Source organism: Mizuhopecten yessoensis, unplaced genomic scaffold (genome assembly GCF_002113885.1).
Source record: "Mizuhopecten yessoensis strain PY_sf001 unplaced genomic scaffold, ASM211388v2 scaffold4977, whole genome shotgun sequence".
In the NCBI taxonomy this organism is placed as follows: Eukaryota; Metazoa; Mollusca; class Bivalvia; order Pectinida; family Pectinidae; genus Mizuhopecten; species Mizuhopecten yessoensis.
Window position 1 is genome coordinate 688,154 of NW_018405816.1, and position 19,532 is coordinate 707,685.

The 19,532-nt window shown below is 37.4% G+C and overlaps 1 long non-coding RNA gene across 1 annotated transcript in view; it reads right to left on the reverse strand.

Annotated features, from left to right (window-relative positions):
* Nucleotides 1-1,480: 1,480 nt before the first annotated feature.
* Nucleotides 1,481-19,532, reverse strand: part of LOC110450088 — a 66,880-nt gene continuing 48,828 nt past the window's right edge. The window contains exon 3 of the long non-coding RNA XR_002462933.1: nucleotides 1,481-3,086. This is a non-coding gene — a long non-coding RNA (uncharacterized LOC110450088). The remainder of the gene's footprint in view (nucleotides 3,087-19,532) is intronic.

The following is a 19,532-nucleotide window of genomic DNA, read 5'->3' on the forward strand; positions in this document are numbered from 1 at the left end:
AGGGACAAGGGTCGGGGATGTGGGGGTATAGGGACAAGGGTCGGGGATGTGGGGGTATAGGGACAAGGGTCGGGGATGTGGAGGTATAGGGACAAGGGTCGGGGATGTGGAGGTAAAGGGACAAGGGTTGGGGATGTGGGGGTAAAGGGACAAGGGTTGGGGATGTGGGGGTATAGGGACAAGGGTCGGGGATGTGGGGGTATAGGGACAAGGGTCGGGGATGTGGGGGTAAAGGGACAAGGGTTTGGGATGTGGGGGTATACGGACAAGGGTTGGGGATGTGGGGATTCCATCACACTCTTGGGTCCGCGCCATGTTTTTAATAGTGTTAACTTTTTTTTTTTTAGTGTAGTAAAAGATTTGACCTTGAATTAAAGAGCTGTCGTCACGGTAAAACCCGTCTCCAAATATGACACATACCATGTCAAGGAGGGGGCCTAGGTGAGTAAGTGCCCTCTTCAACACAATGTCGAATGTTGGCTGTGTGCCGCATCGCGTTTTCCCTACAAGTCAATGGTATAAGCCACGGTAATACAGTGTATCTATTTATCATAAGTTTGTTTTCTGTACTGTACATATGAACTACATTTCTGGGAATACAGGTATTCAAAAAGGTTGCCTTAACCACACAAAATGATTATCACAACGAACTCATAAGGTTACGTGTTTGAGTTCGAATCCCTCATCTGGTAGAAATGATATGTGTGTTTTAAGTTTTCTTCTAAGCCGCACTTCAATTGCCTCGAATTATCAAATGTTTCTGAATACATGTATATACTGTTTAATACAACAGTAGATATATATCACCTATTATTAAATGTAGACGCTGTCGCTGATGAAATTTTTGAAATTGATCACATAAGTTCTATTTCTTTCATCAAACGTTAAAAAGAAATATGCTTGCCTTTCATATTTTATAGAACTAGGTGTCAGCGGCCAAACCGTGAAAACATACACGCTATTCGGCGAACGTCTCTCAGATAATTTACTATCAACAGTTCAAACCCTGATATATGTACAAGACTGTTTTTATAAAGTTTTATTCATTACTTTTTATACTGCGTACACCTGAGTAACGCGACTTTCCCATGCCCATTAGGCGGTACATGGAATACCGTGTAACACACCCATTGACCAACTATACCGGGCGAGTGACCTAATCCGTATCGAATGTATTGATAAAATCAGTTGACAGTTTTCCAACGATTTTATATGATTTAAGACATAATTAAAATTTTACCTTTAATTGACAATAAATGTGTACCTAGCCTCGCGGCCATTTTGGCCGTGTTTGTCTTCACGTTGTTAATGGGATGTCTGCCATTTTGTCTCGGCTGGGCCCTCACTTCCGGTCGTCGACCCGCGCGCGACACCTCTCCCGACATGTAACGCTTTAACAGATTTTATCTCCACATGGATAATTAATAAAAACAGTTTTCTTTTCCTTATACAATTACAATAATTGTTTTTATTGGGAAGATAGAAGCGGTTTCTGTCGAGCAGGTAATGAGCTCCGGGCTGTACAGTGGTCAGACAACCGAACAAGTAATTTGACCCCTGGTTTTGACCTTTACTAAGGTGTGTATCTAGCTGTGTGAAAAGGAATAAATCAGTTCGATGTTTTTTTTCTTATTAAAACAGGGTTTTTAATATGAAACGTTGAAGGTCAGAAAACAGGGTTTTTAATATGAAACGTTGAAGGTCATTAAAACTGGGTCATTTATATAGTCATAATCAACGACGAAAATAAATTCAAAATATTGAATATAGCATTTTACTTATTTCAAAATAAACAAAGTGTTTTTGAACCAAGCTATCACTTTTTAGTTTAGAAGCTATGTATATCGGTTCCTAAAAATATCACAGGTGTTCCGAAAATACTTCTAAATGAAACTATACATGTCTTTATTTTAACCTACTTATCTGCTATCGTTAATACAATGTCCTATATTTCCCAACATTTTTCATTTTATACACACAGATCTATACTCGGTACAAACCCATCAATCTCGTGACGAGAATTGGCAGTCTAAGTAATCATATAGGTTTGTTTTATTCAAGCCCCCGCTGGCCTACAAGATAAGAACGGCCCACGTAATTCTCGTGTATTGGAAGACAATGGTGTGACGTCACGTAAACAGAGTGGGGTATGGCCGAGTTAAATAAATGTCGTAAAGTAATACATTTTAATGTAATCAATTAAATCTTTTGTGGATTGAAGAGCAGTATTGTTCTCTGCCAAAGAGCAGAAGGGTCTATAGACAATGCGTACTTCGGTAATACTTCTTTGGAATAAACGATGACCCGTATGATTATAATGAGTTCATGTTTATACAGAAAGGTTGACAATATTTCATCGTATTTCAACACCATTGCTCTGAGCTGTTAGTTTTGGACACATGTCCTTCGGGATAGCCTTAAAATAGTAGTAGCATTTGATTAAATAATCCTTATCATACTACATTTGAAAAGGAGAAGATCTGCCGATATTGGCCATGTATTATACGAACTAGTACCGAAGGTTTAAATTAGAACCTTAACTAATGTCGGACTTACAGATATATCTCAGTGTGTGTTTCTGTTTGGCTGATTTTATATTAGCAAAGCAATTTAAATGTACTAAAAGAGTTCCCTCCCAGACTAACGATTTCAGTAGGTGTGAATTGGTACTTGACAGACTGTGACAGTCCGAGGAGCCGGAGACTCTACAAGGTGTGTGGTTTGTTTATTAGTCTGGACTCAATTAGTTTTTAATAACCTTTTTCATCAATAATCATTATCACTTACATGTGTTCATGGTATAATACACTGAATCAGTTCAGTAGGACCGTTAAACCAAGTTAATTATATACCTCGATATGCATATAAATAATGCAGTTTAATATAAACAGTTTGTAAACAATATATTTCCACTGTGGTATGGAAAATTTCCACAGACATGTATTCGGAACACAGCGTTAAACTTTCCAACTTTTGCTTTTGACCAATCAAGGAACAACGCTGTGCGGTACGTCGACATCCGGGACACGCTCAGGCTTTCCCTTGGTTTCATGGTCTGGTGGTGGCTGCGAGGATCCGGATTGGGGCTGAAAATAAACCAAAAGTATAATATCATGTAGATCACTAATTTCATTTACCATATTTACATATTTATAGTCAAGTCATTAACATAGGAGCTATATTGATACCAGTATTTTGGATCGATACCAGCTCTTCAAAGGCCTATTATCAATTTATCATAGAAATACGATCCGCTGACGGTCCCGGTATATATAATACCGGATCAATTGACTTACATTTTCACATATATTGCTACAAACTAGTCATGTCCTATAATACAGCGAACTCCGTTCTACGCTAATGACCCATTTGTTATCACGCAGTTTCCATATCCGGATACCGTCCCCATTATCATATCACACGAGTTGTTCGTGGAAGCTAAAATGTTCGGAAGTACATCGGATTCGATTTTATTATAATATCAAGGAAAGTCTATATAGGTCCAGGAAGTGACTACAATAACACCATATTGAGCATCGTAATACATTAAAATCTCCAACTTAATTTACTTAGACGCAATTTAAAACAGAATTTGAAATGGTTTCCCGTCAAAACTGCATTGCCCAGCTGTCAATAATACATAACATGTCCTTAATTTGAAGACTTTTAATTTCATTTGAGCGTTTGTTTGATAAAAGAGAAAGATTTTAACATCACAGCCGATAGGATTTCCAGGGGACCTTATAATGTTTCCGTGAATGGGAACAAGCTGTTTATTTATACGACGTTAGGGCCATCAGTACCAGGAAGTCGATAGTATCTTTTGCTATGATAATGTTTAATCTGATGATGAGTTTATGGCAAATATGCAGCATTAAATCAGCAATATGGGGGTTGATTAATATTAATATATACTGCGCGTATGTGTAATTTTATTCTGGATTTAAATCAATTCCGATCCGATTCCGATAACTGATATATTTGCCATACAAGATAAGAAATATAAACGTACAAAGCGAGAGTCATGCCACACACAGCATGTAGGTTACAGATTAAAGGAAAGTATACAGTTAAAAATGGGATCAATGTTCCGCACATTTCAGTTTAGAGTCCTTTAACACCTACCTAGTAATTGTAATCTTAAGTTCCAGTGGATTAGATCTAAATTAACTGTTAAAAAGTAATTAACGAAATTAAAGGCGTATGATTTTATTCAAGTTTTATTCGAACTTTAGGCCATTGGCCCATCAGTATACAATACATATTATATACAAATCATGGACAATGTACAGATAATGAAGACGATCATATTCCATTATAATACCCTTAGTTTGTTTGCCTGATAGATGAATTTTCCTAGTAGACACAATTCTTTGATATTATGGACACTCAATAACTGAACGACTTAAAACACAGATGGTTTTCTCCAATAATAGCTTTTGATAAAACGGGATATGAAATTTTCGAATTTAGAACAGACCAATACAAATGAAATTCATCCTCAACTGTAGAGGGGGAGTTACACTGTTTACAATATCGACGTTCTCTAGGTATATCATTAAACCTTCCAACTTCTACAGCCAAAGAATGTGTAGATGTACGGATTCGAGTTAAACAAATGCGATATTTCTTTGGTATATATTTTGTGATGTAAAATTGTAATGATTCTCCAAAATCTATGATTTGTTTATACAATAAACATTTTGGAGAGTTTTCCACCGAGGCCCTTAGGGATTGTATGCCTTGATAAAAACCCTTTGTTTTATCAATGGTAATAACAAATTTTGCTGAGAAATACATGGGTTTAACCAAACATCACTAGACTATTTCATCTCTTATTGCTATAGCTCAGTGGGTTTTTTTACTGCAACATTGTAATAAACATCTATAGGGAGCGGATATAATACAATTTTAAGATTTTAATATCTTAAACCAATATTTCATCATTCTAATTTGTCTCATCCAAACTAGAGGTAACCGTCCCAATTCAAGATATACCATGTTATTATTGGCCGAATTCTTCACTTTTAGTAATTTCTTACAAAAATTTAAATGTACATGTTCTATCTCTGGAGCTTTGTGCATACACCAAAATCACTTGCATACAAAAGGATACTGCTTTCATATGTATCAAAACGCTGTAGCATAGTTTTTACATTTAAGTTTAATGATGAACACTTTGAAAATAATGCAAACGCAGCTTTTCGTCCTTGGCTAGCTAATTGTTTTAGGATAGAAGTGAATTTATTATTGTAATTTACAAACAACAGAAACAAACTTAACTCACCGAAGTCGTAATCTTTTGCACCGTTTTCAATAAAGGACATTTCAAAATTATAAATAAAAAGTGAAAACAGTAATGGTGACAAAATTTCCCCTTGCAATGAACCGACCTTGTTTTCAAAAAAAGCATTTCCCATTAATTGAAACACAGGATTTGACTGATTAACAAAGCGACTTAAAACAGACAACATTTTTCCTCGAATACCAAGCCTAGTCAACTTGCGCCATAAGCTTAACCTGTTCACAAAATCAAACGCTTTGCGAAAATCTACAAAACAACAATACAATCTTTTCCTAGATGACAATGTTATTGTTATACTAGTATGCATTACATTTTATAATGGACGCGTGGGAACAAGAGACTGTGCGGTCAGACACTGACTAGCACGACCAGTGTAGAGCCAATAACTGGTCAGTGAACATTGGTCAACATTCTATATCCAGCCACTCTCACCTGCCAGTCAGTGACCGGCACAGGGTGTCCACTGGAACCATTCATTTTGCTGCTACTCAATAGAGGTATCCTGGCTTGGCGCAAAAGACATATTATGGTTGTGAATACGACGCCATTCCTAAGTATCAGAGTTCATTATGTCCTAAATCGGCGATTACCTACGTTGACAGAGGACATCATGACGGGTGCCACATGCGGTACCGGAAATGCTTCCCATTATGTTGATTTTCCTTTTGTTTTGGTGTCGCTTCAGTTGTTGTTGCTATCCTAGCGCGTCAATGTTTGTAGAGATCGGATTTTGTTATTTTGTGGTGACGCTGTGGTATATTTTCTTTTTCATTTAAAATGTATTTTAAGCTTCTATTTTATCGACTAAACAGTTGAAAGTGGCATCATTATTTAAAACTGAATATTATTTTTAAATCTTGAATTATCTTGTTATCATTGGATAAATTAACAACCAGAACCTGTATACAAAAAACAAAATATTCACTTCATAATCGTTCTATTTCACCGATTTCAGTTTCATTAAGTTATAAATTTCCCTTTAGGTCGTGTACTTAACAAGTTTCGGTAGAGCAAACACTTCCGATTCGGGATAAAATATAAGTTAGATATTTCATATTTATTATCGACAAAACGAATAGCATGCATTTACTAGGTGCATTATCCTATTGACTATTGTCCGTTTGATTTTAAGTTGGCATTTATTTGTAAACAGGTGTGTTTTACCCCACAAATCATCTTAATCTACTCGTACCTGTTCGAGCGTGTCGCTAAATTCTATAGTCAACACTCTCATTGTCATATCCATCGTGTTTCCAAGAAATAGTGAAAGAACCTATCACTCATTTCAAATCCTTTATTACAAGTACAAACTCATATTTACAACACCCTACTCTCGTGACTTACTACAGATATATGACCGTAATATTTTATAATCTGTACGACAAGTTTTCTTCGATAATTCAGGTTTCCTCCTAATCATAAGATCATCGGCGCGTTATCATCCGAGACAACACGAATGATTGATGTGCCAGTAAAATGAATTGAAGTTGAGTTGACATAGTTTTGATTGGTAGAGACTTGTGACGTCATACAATTAAAACTAACCACTCGTTACAGATTCCAAATTTTCAAATGACATAGATTTCAATTTTTAAAGGGGTGAGCGCATGTGGCAGGTACATTTGTTTCGTACCACATGGCTGAAACATATATCTAGAATCAGGTAATCTATTTTTAGATATACCTACGTATTATTGCGTACATTTAGTTGATCTATATATAGTGTTAGCGATTGTTTTTCCATTTAAAAAAAGACCCTCCAGTGTAACATATAGCCGCCTTATGCACTCACCACCTTTTTACAAACGCCGATTAGGCTCAAAAGAACACAGAGTTTCTGGACTTGTACCATCATCTCAGTTAAATCTCATTAAGATTGCGCCTACGAACATTTATATACCAGGATGGGATGACACATTTTTTGATAAATGAATATTTTCAAGGAAAATGTGAATAATACTGTACACCATATCCGTCGCCACATTCGTTTTATACACCATCACGTATACGCTTATATAAACTATATTAAAAGAACAAAAGACAGAATATCAGAATAACGTTAAACATATAAATCTAAAAAACGGAATAACAAGAACGTAGAAAGGCGTGGTATTATTTGACGACCTTGTCAGCCGGGAACCGTTCAGTGTTTTTTACATAAATATTTGTTTATAATATTATAATGAATACACATTTTTGTGATGTTTTTGCTATGAAGGGTTAATGATGTGTTGGAGTCCGTACGATAAAGCGTATGTCTATAATAGGAGCTATTTAAATCGCTCAAGTTATACAAGGACCCAGTCAGGACCAATAATTAATGAGGAGGCTGAAAACGACTTCAGATTTCTTTACTGTAATGGCTCCTTCAGATACAGCTGATAATTTTATATTCTATTTTTTCTGTTGTAAAACATGAACCGTGTCTATTATGATTTTGATTAATATCTCAGGAATCATGTACCGTAAATGTTATCATAAACCATCACAAACCATCATAGACCAGACTTCTTCCTGATAAGGCTGCTATTGAAAATCTTCCTTTATATACCTGTAAAGGCCATCATTCACAAAACATCCTGTCTCTATAAAATTTGTGTAGAAAACTTGTACGTGTATACATTAAATTATTTGAAAGGCAACACGCAATTGTGTTTCTTTTTTCATTGGAAGAATGTGAAAGAAACATGTTTATGTAAGAGTCCGTCATGAATTAATTCATGTTTTTCACCTGTTGAATAACTTAGCATTAGTGAAAGCCATACACAGTATACGTTTGCTCTGCGTAATTAACGCGTCCCGTACATATAGTCTCCGAGGAAATAGCTAATGTCAATCTATTGTACAAAACGAATACATTTCACACGACCGCCAACATTACACAACAGGTAGTAGACCTAATTCAGAAAGCCTTTTTGTCTCCATCAGGACTGCGTTTTGGACCATGCTTATTTGAACAAATATTTAACATTTCTAAACTTACTGGCATTGGAAGTTTAATTTACAATCAATATATCTGTTTTAGATACATCATACAGAAATGTGTTAAAATGCCTAGACTGGCTTTTAGTACGCGATTATTTTCTTGTCTATGGACTTAAAGCAAGTCTAATATATGTTGATTTTGGTTTAAACACTATTTATTTCATATATCATATATAATAAGTAGAAAGGTTAACAGAAACGTAAATAGGATCTGGCAGCAAGATTTTAAATCTTGTATAAAGCCATCTCCCTGGAAATGTAATTACATTAAAGAAGTACTACAACAGACATTTAATTAATACACATACCTTGTTTAAATTAACAGTATGTGATAACACTGACCATTTTATGTGATGAATCAAAAATAAAAGAAACACTAGCACCTAGAATCTACCCGACTCTAAAATGTAGTGTTGATCACATCATCTACGATGAAGAACCTGTAGACTTGCTCAAGTCAGTATATACAAAGGAAAATTATGTGATAGTCATATAAACTCACAGATATTCTAAAATATGCCCGTCCCATATCACAATCATAGCGTTCTCATTATCTCTAAAATCAGGCACTGTACGACCAGAAGAAATCAGGCACTGTACGACCAGAAGAAATCAGGCACTGTACGACCAGAAGAAATCAGGCAGGCACTGTACGACCAGAAGAAATCAGGCAGGCACTGTACGACCAGAAGAAATTAGGCACTGTACGACCAGAAGAAATCAGGCACTGTACGACCAGAAGAAATCAGGCACTGTACGCACTGTACGCACTGTACGACCAGAAGAAATCAGGCACTGTACGACCAGAAGAAATCAGGCACTGTACGACCAGAAGAGACAGGAAGGCACTGTACGATCAGAAGAAATCAGGAACTGTACGACCAGAAGAAATCAGGCAGACACTGTGCGAACAGAAGAAATCAGGCACTGTACGCACTGTACGAACTGTACGACCAGAAGAAATCAGGCAGACACTGTGCGAACAGAAGAAATCAGGCACTGTACGACCAGAGGAAATCGGGCACTGTACGACCAGAAGAAATCAGGCAGACACTGTGCGACCAGAAGAAATCAGGCACTGTACAACCAGAAGAAATCAGGCACTGTACGACCTGAAGAAATCAGGCACTGTACGCACTGTACGCACTGTACGGCCAGAAGAAATCAGGCAGGCACTGTACGACCAGAAGACATCAGGCACTGTACGACCAGAGGAAATCAGGCACTGTACGACCAGAAGAGTCAGGCAGGCACTGTACGATCAGAAGAAATCAGGCACTGTACGACCAGAAGAAATCAGGCACTGCACGACCAGAAGAAATCAGGCACTGTACGACCAGAAGAAATCAGGCAGACACTGTGCGACCAGAAGAAATCAGGCACTGTACGACCAGAGGAAATCAGGCACTGTAGGACCAGAGGAAATCAGGCCCTGTACGACCAAAAGAAATCAGGCAGAGACTGAGCGACAAGAAGAAATCAGGCAGAGACTGAGCGACAAGAAGAAATCAGGCAGACACAGTGCGACCAGAAGACATCAGGCACTGTACGCACTGTACGACCAGACGAAATCAGGCACTGTTCGACCAGAAGAGTCAAGCAGGGACTGGACGATCAGAAGAAATCAGGCAGGAACTGGACGACCAGAAGAAATGAGGCAGGCACTGTACGCCCAGAAGAAAGCAGGCACTGTACGACCAGAAGAAACGTAGGGTTGAATTAATGAAGACGCCGTTGTGTAAACATTTTTAGAGTAAAATAAAGAATAAATGGTTCTAATCGATATGAAAATACGTTTTTTTTTTTTACATGTCTTGGTTTCTACAGTAGAAGTGTTAAATTGTCCCTATCTTGATGTCGTCATCCACCACCTTCGTAAGAGGCGACTAATGTGGGATCTACTGCACAACATGATTTTCGGTAATTCTGCTAAGGGGACATTAAGGAAACCAAAACTGACATGCCACCCCTACCTCTCCTACCTGCTCGTCAGGGTCACACGAGGCGCCTCATGTTATTTCATTGTCCCTATATCATGACCGGGTAGAATGTCATTGCTTAGATTGTGACCTTTCAGTGAGATGGCCCTATTATCGTTTCCCTATGGCCTTTGCTGTTACGACCTTTGACCTTTCCTGTTGTGACCTTACACCTTTGCTGATGCGGGAATTTAAAACATCGCCGTCATTGATAGTGTATGCTTTTATAGATGATGTAGTAATAACGTATGCGTCATTAAGACCTCTCAGAAACAAAGTCACAATATTATACATATCTATTTTTTACAAAGTATCCGTTACGCCTATAGCTGGAGATAGCTTCCCATTCCGAACGGTCTACGTTTAACGGCCACGACCCAGTCTTCTACAATGACGACGGATATAACACGGGGTGCGGCAATAGATGTAATCTTTGATGGTATCGGCGAGGATTGTATATGAAGCATTGTCTCTGTCAGATGATAACGTTTGTATACGAGTGCACTTATAATGACTAATGTTTATAGCTAGGCCAGATTTATAACATCACATAGGGCCGCGATATAGTTGTGTATCAGGACACAAAACGAATCGCAAAGTGTCTTTAAATCAATAAATTAATCGATAAATCAATAATTTTCCAATATCCAGTATCGATCTGGCGGAAGTTCGAAGGTCAGGCTACTTGAGTAATCCTTATTCCAATTTAATTTGCTATCGCCGTAGAAGTTGACAGTAAATCTCGGAGTGTTAAGGGCCAGGCGTTTCGTGCCATGGCCCTCCTCAACACCATGCACAGACCTCCCCGTAGCACAGTGATTCTAGTTTATACCATTCAGTCGTCGTAAACCAATACAAACGGCGTAGCCGGTAAAGCTCACTCTACAATTATATATCTATTTATAGTAATCGTTCCCAGGAGATCGAGGACATCTACGATAGTCGGTACATACACAATCTGTGAAGGGACTTGATGTTGACTCCAGGAATATGTCAGCACTTTATAATCACCGAGTAATGGTAGCTTTATAACAAAGACAATTCACAAATAGGTCAGTAAACAATGGGATAAATGAGTATTTACATAACTCGAATTGTTACACAACAACTCTATATAAAAATGTAAGTGCCGAAATAAAGGACACTTCAGACAGGTGGGAAACCGGACATCAGTTTTTTTCTTCTAATAAACATTTATAATGAAGTAATATATGGACTACTTGACTGATGTATATTTGTTAATTCTGAATTACTCAAAACATAAATGTCTAGGATTTGATTTATGAAGGTTTCTATGGCATGTGTGAACGAAATGAAGTGCATGCATGTTCGGAGTACGCACACGTTATCAACTATAGCTGTATCGCATCTAGAAACAGTTGTACGGGGAAGTAAACAAGGGTGCCCTTTTGCCCTTTACTTTTTGTGATTTTTTGTCTATATTTTGAACATCATACTTGCTATGAACAATCTTTCGCATTGATTGATATATGAGACCATTCACATTAATGGGTTTTAGCAACGACCATGAATGAAATAATGAAAGAAAAAGGATAAAACCTGAGAGGACGTATCCATACACTTCTTATAACGATACGGATTTTTTGAATGAAATATTGTTTTTGCGATGTTGTTGTTTAATTATTTATTTCAGAATAATAAGGTTCACGTTCGTTTTGAAGTGCGTCGTTGACAATACGTAAATCACGCGCGACATTTAGGCTAATTGGTATGGATGGTAACAGACAGGGCGAGGTACTAGCTGACTCTCTTACGTACGTAACCACGCTACGATCCTAGTGACAAACAACGCTTTTCCAGGTAACATTGCAATAAATACAGGTGAGTTTAATCATAATAAGAAATAACAGTATAAAATTATAATTACTCGGGCGGAGTTATGCGCAGCTAATTGATTCGATTACGAAAACGTAATAAAAATTCATTAGAAATAGAATAGTTAATTTACTTTCGTCACGAATACTATGCAAGGTGATCTACTTTGACCTTACCACTTTATATTATGCATATGTTATTCTGATAAAATCGTCCTACAGTTTGAGCGACTTTGATATTTACGACTCTAATTTTTGTTACTCACAGTAATTAACAGGTGTTATGTTTCAGATCTTAAAGTGTATGCATCATAGAGACAGACTGCACTCGATAGTAGGATGTAATTCATCAATAAGGATTTTTTTCCATTTTAACAAAATACTTGTGAATAAGAATAATATTATTGTACAGGCGTAATTACTATACGAATCGTTTGGCCTCACTTAATTCCTATTTTCAATTAATATTTTAAGTATCACATTGTTGAATTTAATATTCACCTATTTTTCATAAACAGTCATTAATATGGCAATTCTGATGATGTCATGCATAATAATATTACATTAGATTTAATTGTTAATTCAGGTGGGAAATATAAGAACATGATTCACATTTGTTTTATACACGTGATAGTATCTCTATTTTGTTGAGGTAGCTGTCTTTACGTTTCGACTCTGAGTTACATTTTTGACACTTTGGTTTTATTTGTGTGATACTTACCCTTGTGTGTTGTCTCCATGACTGTCCTGGTTAATTGCTACTATATTTTCCCCTTACGTTTTGACGATTTGGTCGTCCTGGCGTTTATGATGGCGTATTTGTCCCCGTGTATTAACAATATGGTTATCTTTGGCGTGTTAACTCTGTGGTCCTTATGTTTGACGCTATGGTTACCCTTATGAGTTGATGCTATGGTTACATCTGTGTGTTGACGCTATGGTTACCCTTGTGTATTGACGCTATTGCTACCCTTTGGTGTTGACGCTATTGTCACCCATATTTGTTGACGCAATTGTTTACCATGTGTATTGAAGCTATTGTTACCCTTGTGTGTTGACGCTATGGTTACCCTTGTGTATTGGCGCTATTGTTACCCTTGTTTTGACGATATGATTACCCTTGTGTATTGACGCTATTGTTACCCTTGTTTTTGACTCTATGGTTACCCTTGTGTGTGGTGAAGCTATTGTTACCCTTGTGTGTTGACGCTATGGTTACCCTTGCGTGTTGAAGCTATTGTTACCCTTGTGTGTTGACGCTATGGTTACCCTTGTGTATTGGCGCTATTGTTACCCTTGTTTCGACGATATGATTACCCTTGTGAATTGACGCTATTGTAACCCTTGTGTGTTGACGCTATGGTTACCCTTGTGTGTTGACGATATGGTTACCCTTGTGTGTTGACGCTAATGTTACCCTTGTCTGTTGACGCTATGGTTACCCTTGTGTATTGACGCAATTGTTACCCTTGTATGTTGACACTATTGTTACCCTTGTTTTTGACGCTATGGTTACCCTTGTGTTTTGACGCTATTGTTACCGTGTGTGTTGACGCTATGATTACCCTTGTGTATTGACGCTATTAATACCCTTGTGTGTTGACTCTATGGTTACCCTTGTGTGTTGACGCTATGGTAACCCTTGTGTATTGACGCTATTGTTACCCATGTGTGTTAACGCTATTGATACTCTTGTGTATTCCCTTGTGTGTTGACGCTATGGTTACGCATGTGTATTGACGCTATTGTTACCCTTGTTTTTGACGCTATGGTTACCCTTGTGTATTGACGCTAGTTTTACCCTTGTGTGTTGACGCTATGGTTACCCTTGTGTGTTGACGCTATGGTTACCCATGTGTATTGATGCTATGATTACTCCTGTGTGTTGACACTATGGTCAGGCAAGTGTGTTGATGCTAAGGTCACTCAAGTGTGTTGACGCTATGGTTACTCATGTGTGTTAACGCTATGGTTACTCCTGTGTGTTGACGCTATGGTTACTCCTGTGTATTGACGCTATGGTTACCATTGTGTGTTGACGCTATGGTTAACTTTGTGTATTGACGCGCTATGGTTACCCATGCGTGTTGACGATATGGTTACCTCTGTGTGTTGATGATACCATGTAGGTGGGCTATGGTTTTGTTGACGGCTTATCTTTAATGTTGTGTCATACACTTGGTGCTGTTTTTAATTTACAAGAGTAAAACAATAGTAAAAAAGGACAATTGGCATTGAAAACTACCAAAATTACATAAACGCTTCAGAGAAAAGTTGACAAACATAGTTAACCTACAGGGGCAGTTCTCCAATTGATCTGCATGGATAGCTTCAAAAATAAACCTATAATTACATGTATCTTTTCTTCATATCATTACTTTAAATAATCACAAATTAATTTTAATTACGTTAATATATTCGTGTAAAAAAATAAAATACGGTTCGAAGCTAACCAGACTTTATAAGATTGGATCCACACTGACAAGGCCAGCCCCCACGCTCCGGACTATTTTTTCCGGTATGAAAATAAACATTTACATAAATCTCTCCAGTATGTACTCATAACTGACGACCTTTTACGACACTGGTCAGGACTCCCTCACACTTCTGGCTTCATTACCATCGTGTTCTCCGGCCTTTACTGGACCTTAATCGTTTTTCAGACACGAAGGAAATAAAACTTGACCGATGGATGGACAGGTAATAGTAAAGCATATACCTGACCAATGTCACACGTTCTGTGGTATGGAGGGCGGTTGTTTATACACGTATGTGCCAAATTTAACGTCAATATGTGAACCGCGTTTGTTGGCATTGTTAGTGACGCTTTATCTTGTCTGTTTATTTATAGTTTCGCTATCTTTAGTTCTTTGTTGATGCTTGTTTTGGCGATGCTTAGTTTCGGTGGTGACCATGGTTCTATGCTTTTGTCACTATTTCGTCGTGACGGTTGTTCTAGGTGGTGGCCATGGGTCTATGCTTTTCTCACTATTTCGTCGTGACGCTTGTTCTAGGGTTTCTGTGGTGAACATGGGTCTATGGTTTTCTCATTATTTCGTCGAGAAGGTTGTTCTAGGTGGTGGTAATGGATTTTAGTTTTGCCGGTGAAGGTCATTGTTTTGTTTTTGGTTTTGGTAACGTTTTTGTTTTGGTGGTGGTTCTTTTATATTGTGGCGACAGTGTTTCTATGTTTAATATGTTTTATATTGTGACGACAGTGTTTCTATGTTTAATATGTTTTACATGGGGCAACAGTGTTTCTATGTTTAATATGTTTGATATTGTGGCGACAGTGTTTCTATGTTTAATATGTTTTACATTGTGGCGGCAGTGTTTCTATGTTTAATATGTTTTACATTGAGGCGACAGTGTTTCTTTGTTTAATATGTTTTATATTGTGGCGACAGTGTTTCTATGTTTAATATGTTTGACATTGTGGCGACAGTGTTTCTATGTTTAATATGTTTTATATTGTGACGACAGTGTTTCTATGTTTAATATGTTTTACATTGTGGCGGCAGGGTTTCTATGTTTAATATGTTTTACATTGTGGCGGCAGGGTTTCTATGTTTAATATGTTTTACATTGTGGCGGCAGGGTTTCTATGTTTAATATGTTTTACATTGTGGCGGCAGTGTTTCTATGTTTAATATGTTTTATATTGTGGCGACAGTGTTTCTATGTTTAATATTTTTTATATTGTGGCGACAGTGCGACAGTGTTTCTGTGTTTAATATGTTTATATTGTGGCGACAGTGTTTCTGTGTTTAATATGTTTTACATTGTGGCGACAGTGTTTCTATGTTTAATATGTTTTATATTGTGGCGACAGTGTTTCTATGTTTAATATGTTTATATTGTGGCGACAGTGATTCTATGTTTAATATGTTTTACATTGTGGCGACAGTGTTTCTATGTTTAATATGTTTTACATTGTGGCGACAGTGTTTCTATTTTTATTATGTTGAGAATGGTAGTTTTGTTTGGTTTCAGTTTTGAAGCTGTCAGTGAACTTCACGGGCTCTTTTTGTTTTGGTGTCGGCAGCATTTGTTTCTATTTGTTTTTCTATTAATCTCCAGGAATCATGAGACACCGTTGAACATTCCTCAATATTATTGTGTTTCTTCACAGGTACGCATCCCCACCCTGTTTTCCCCTTATACTGATCAATGCATTGCCGGGGACGGCAAAAGCCTTGTTAAATACAAAAAAAATCAAATCATCGGAATCTCATTGTCTTTATTCCTGAACACACCATTTCATTTTCTAAGTACATTAAAGTTGTGTCCATTTTACCGATCATTTCTCACTGACAGTAACAGGCACGGTTTCAATACGACGGTCTTGGCCCGTTGTACGCCGTGGCGGTAACTGATATTGACACTGATTGATTGCCAATCACGGTTATTATCGGTTATCAATTGCTTAACGATCCGGTGTGCAGGTTGATAAGAGCATGTCATGACATCATAGCCTGTCATTAAATGTAGGTAACGTTACGTTGTACACATCTACTACAGCCATTGTATAGCCGCTATACACGCTTATTGTTTTATAATAGAAAAAAATCCCGATTTACGACACTGCTGTCATATCCAAGATAATGGGATATTGAAATCTTATCAAGTTCTTGACCGCTATTTACATGAGAAACATACTGACTGGGCTCTATATAACTGTTAGTTATTACCGAGTAACGTTTTTTTCTTGTTGTTGGCCAGTTTCAGTTTCGTTTTAGGCGATGTTGATTTACATGTTATTCTGATGAACGAGACAAAAATTATTGTAGTAAGCGCATTTTTTTCTGTTGTTACAATGTTACTTTCGGTTTGTGATGACGTCAATACAATCAATTTGAAGGCCAAGACAAAAAGACGCTCACAGGAAGCGATAAAAATATAACATACGGCCTTGTTTCCTTTCTTGGTAACGAAACCGCTCTCATAGCTAGTCAAGTGCTATATACAGTCCCACGTGCTGTGATTTATTTTCTACACATGAACTCTCTGGGTTTTGTTTTTGCTCGGCTGACTGCGATTGGCCAAATTATATCCCGTATCGGCTAAACAGATGTTTCATTGGGTGATTGATTAACGTCATTTATCAATCAAAATCAACGGGACGCATCACTGCGCAGATCGTGCAAACGAAACATTTAAGTGAATTTGATTTCCATTTTCCCCCAGTCCTTTTCATTTGAGCGCTGCAGGCGTGTACCACAGAAGATGACTTTGAACCTATGATAAGTGAAATACTATATATATATACAATGATTCAAAATCTAGTCACGGATAACACACCAACTCGAGAAACACCGTTGATCCATAATATTTGAGGGTAAGTAGGATGGCGTGTCGAAGTTGAGAGGCCGCAGGGAAGAAACTCATTTACAAACGTGTCACATGACGTCACACCACAAAATGTATCATGTCTATTTATGACTGTTGGTTCATAAGTATTAAACATAAATTAAGCTGCTTTTGTTTTTTTGACGCCATACGATACGCCACGTAATTCTATCGTAATGGCTGTTACCTAATATACGAGAACCGTAAGAGATGTATTGTAGCTTATGCTTAAACACTGGATGTCTGTCAATACATTCATTAATTAAATATGTACTGCCATCTGAAGATTGTCTGTCATGAATATGCGATTTTAATAGGCGGAAATAACAGTGTTTATACAGCAGCTCGTCAATGTTTCATAAGCTGTAATATACCAGAGAGCTATCGTAGAATATGTGATACATACATTTGCATCTATTTCTCATGGAAGTTGAGATTAATTTAAAAATATAGTTTATAAACTCCGAAATAGTACCAAGTGTCTGAAAGGTTTTAACAGATTACCAGAACAATCTGGTTACATATTCATGTCCATTCTTACCTAAGTGGGAGAAATGCAACGGCCGGACTGAGGTTCGAACCCGATACCTACCTCTTGCCGAGCGCTTTGACGAACCTAGCCTGTTTGGTGTCGTTACTCTTATCTCCAGTACAATAACATACGATCCGGTTTTCCTAGATTTTAATTAGCTAATTCTTAGTCTCAGGTTCGCCAATATACAGAATATCGACCAAATGCTTCTATTTTGTCTTGCACGTAATCATATCGACCTCATAATCCTAAATTTAGATCAGGATATTTCGTTCCAAGCCCCACCCTCCACCTTCATCCTCACTTAATTCGGTTATCTAATATCCCATTTTGCTTTAAAACATGTTTTGCTATATTTAATTAATGACTTTTATCTCGGTTAATATCTTGTTTTATGAATCTGATAGGTTCATAAAACAACATATCGACCTCGACAAAAGTCCAATAATTCATCAATACCAATCAACTTTGTACGACCGAACGGAGATTCGAACCCAATATCTCTTTACTCGATATACACGCTTGGAGAAACCTAGCCTGTTCAGTGCCGTTACTCATCTCGCCTGTAAGACGGCTTATGAGTGGGATCAATAAATTTGTCAACAACTGAAAATGTCATGAATTAAATATTAAAACATAAACATATGTTCTGGCAGTCAATATGACCATCGTTGGCCAAGTGTAACATTTGTGTATTATAGTGGTTTTTTCGTGTAGCAATGTAAGTAAACAATGATGCGTGCGAGAAGAATCCACTTTGTCTAATATGCGTTTGATATAAAGTTAAGTTACATTTTAATAACTTAAGTGTAATTTTACCTTTAACATTTCTGAATTATGCGTCATTAAATTAAGTATGTACGGTGAATATTTGGATGACAATTTACCACAAAAGTCCTTTATAACAAGCTGAGCTATACACATACCTGGGTTGGGACATATGTTATTCCAAGTAGTGACACATGGAAATGTGATATTATGTATATACATTTTAATGTGTTCCGGCCCATTAACTTTTATATGCTAATGAACTTTGTGCAATGTATCTCTATGAACGTTGTATACGGGGAGCAGGATAGCTTAGTAATAAATAATGTATCCCGGCAGAACTTTCACGAAAAAGGCGTACATTGTGTGGGTATAATTTGGCTGTGGTTCGGGCGGACGAGTTTCGTGATTTAGAACAAGTACTTTGTCGTTAAAGTTATTCACGTTCTTGGTTACCGTAGTACTGAGAGTACGAAACACCATCGTTCTCACATCGTGGGCACATTTACATCCGGGTCTTCCGATAACGCGAAAATAACCAATCCTTATACTACTCATATAATTTTAGAATTTGTTTCGTATCTGACCCCAATGAATACCTATCAGATCCCGACAGTCATCATGATCACCGAGAACGAGAGCCCCGATATGTCGAAGGCCGGATACTGTTGAGGGGGAACCCAGATTTTGTCAATATTGTAGTGAACGACCTTGACCGCAGAGTGTGCGAAATCGCCATTTGCTTTTTGCAAAAAGCTTTGTTAAGGGTTTCATGTACT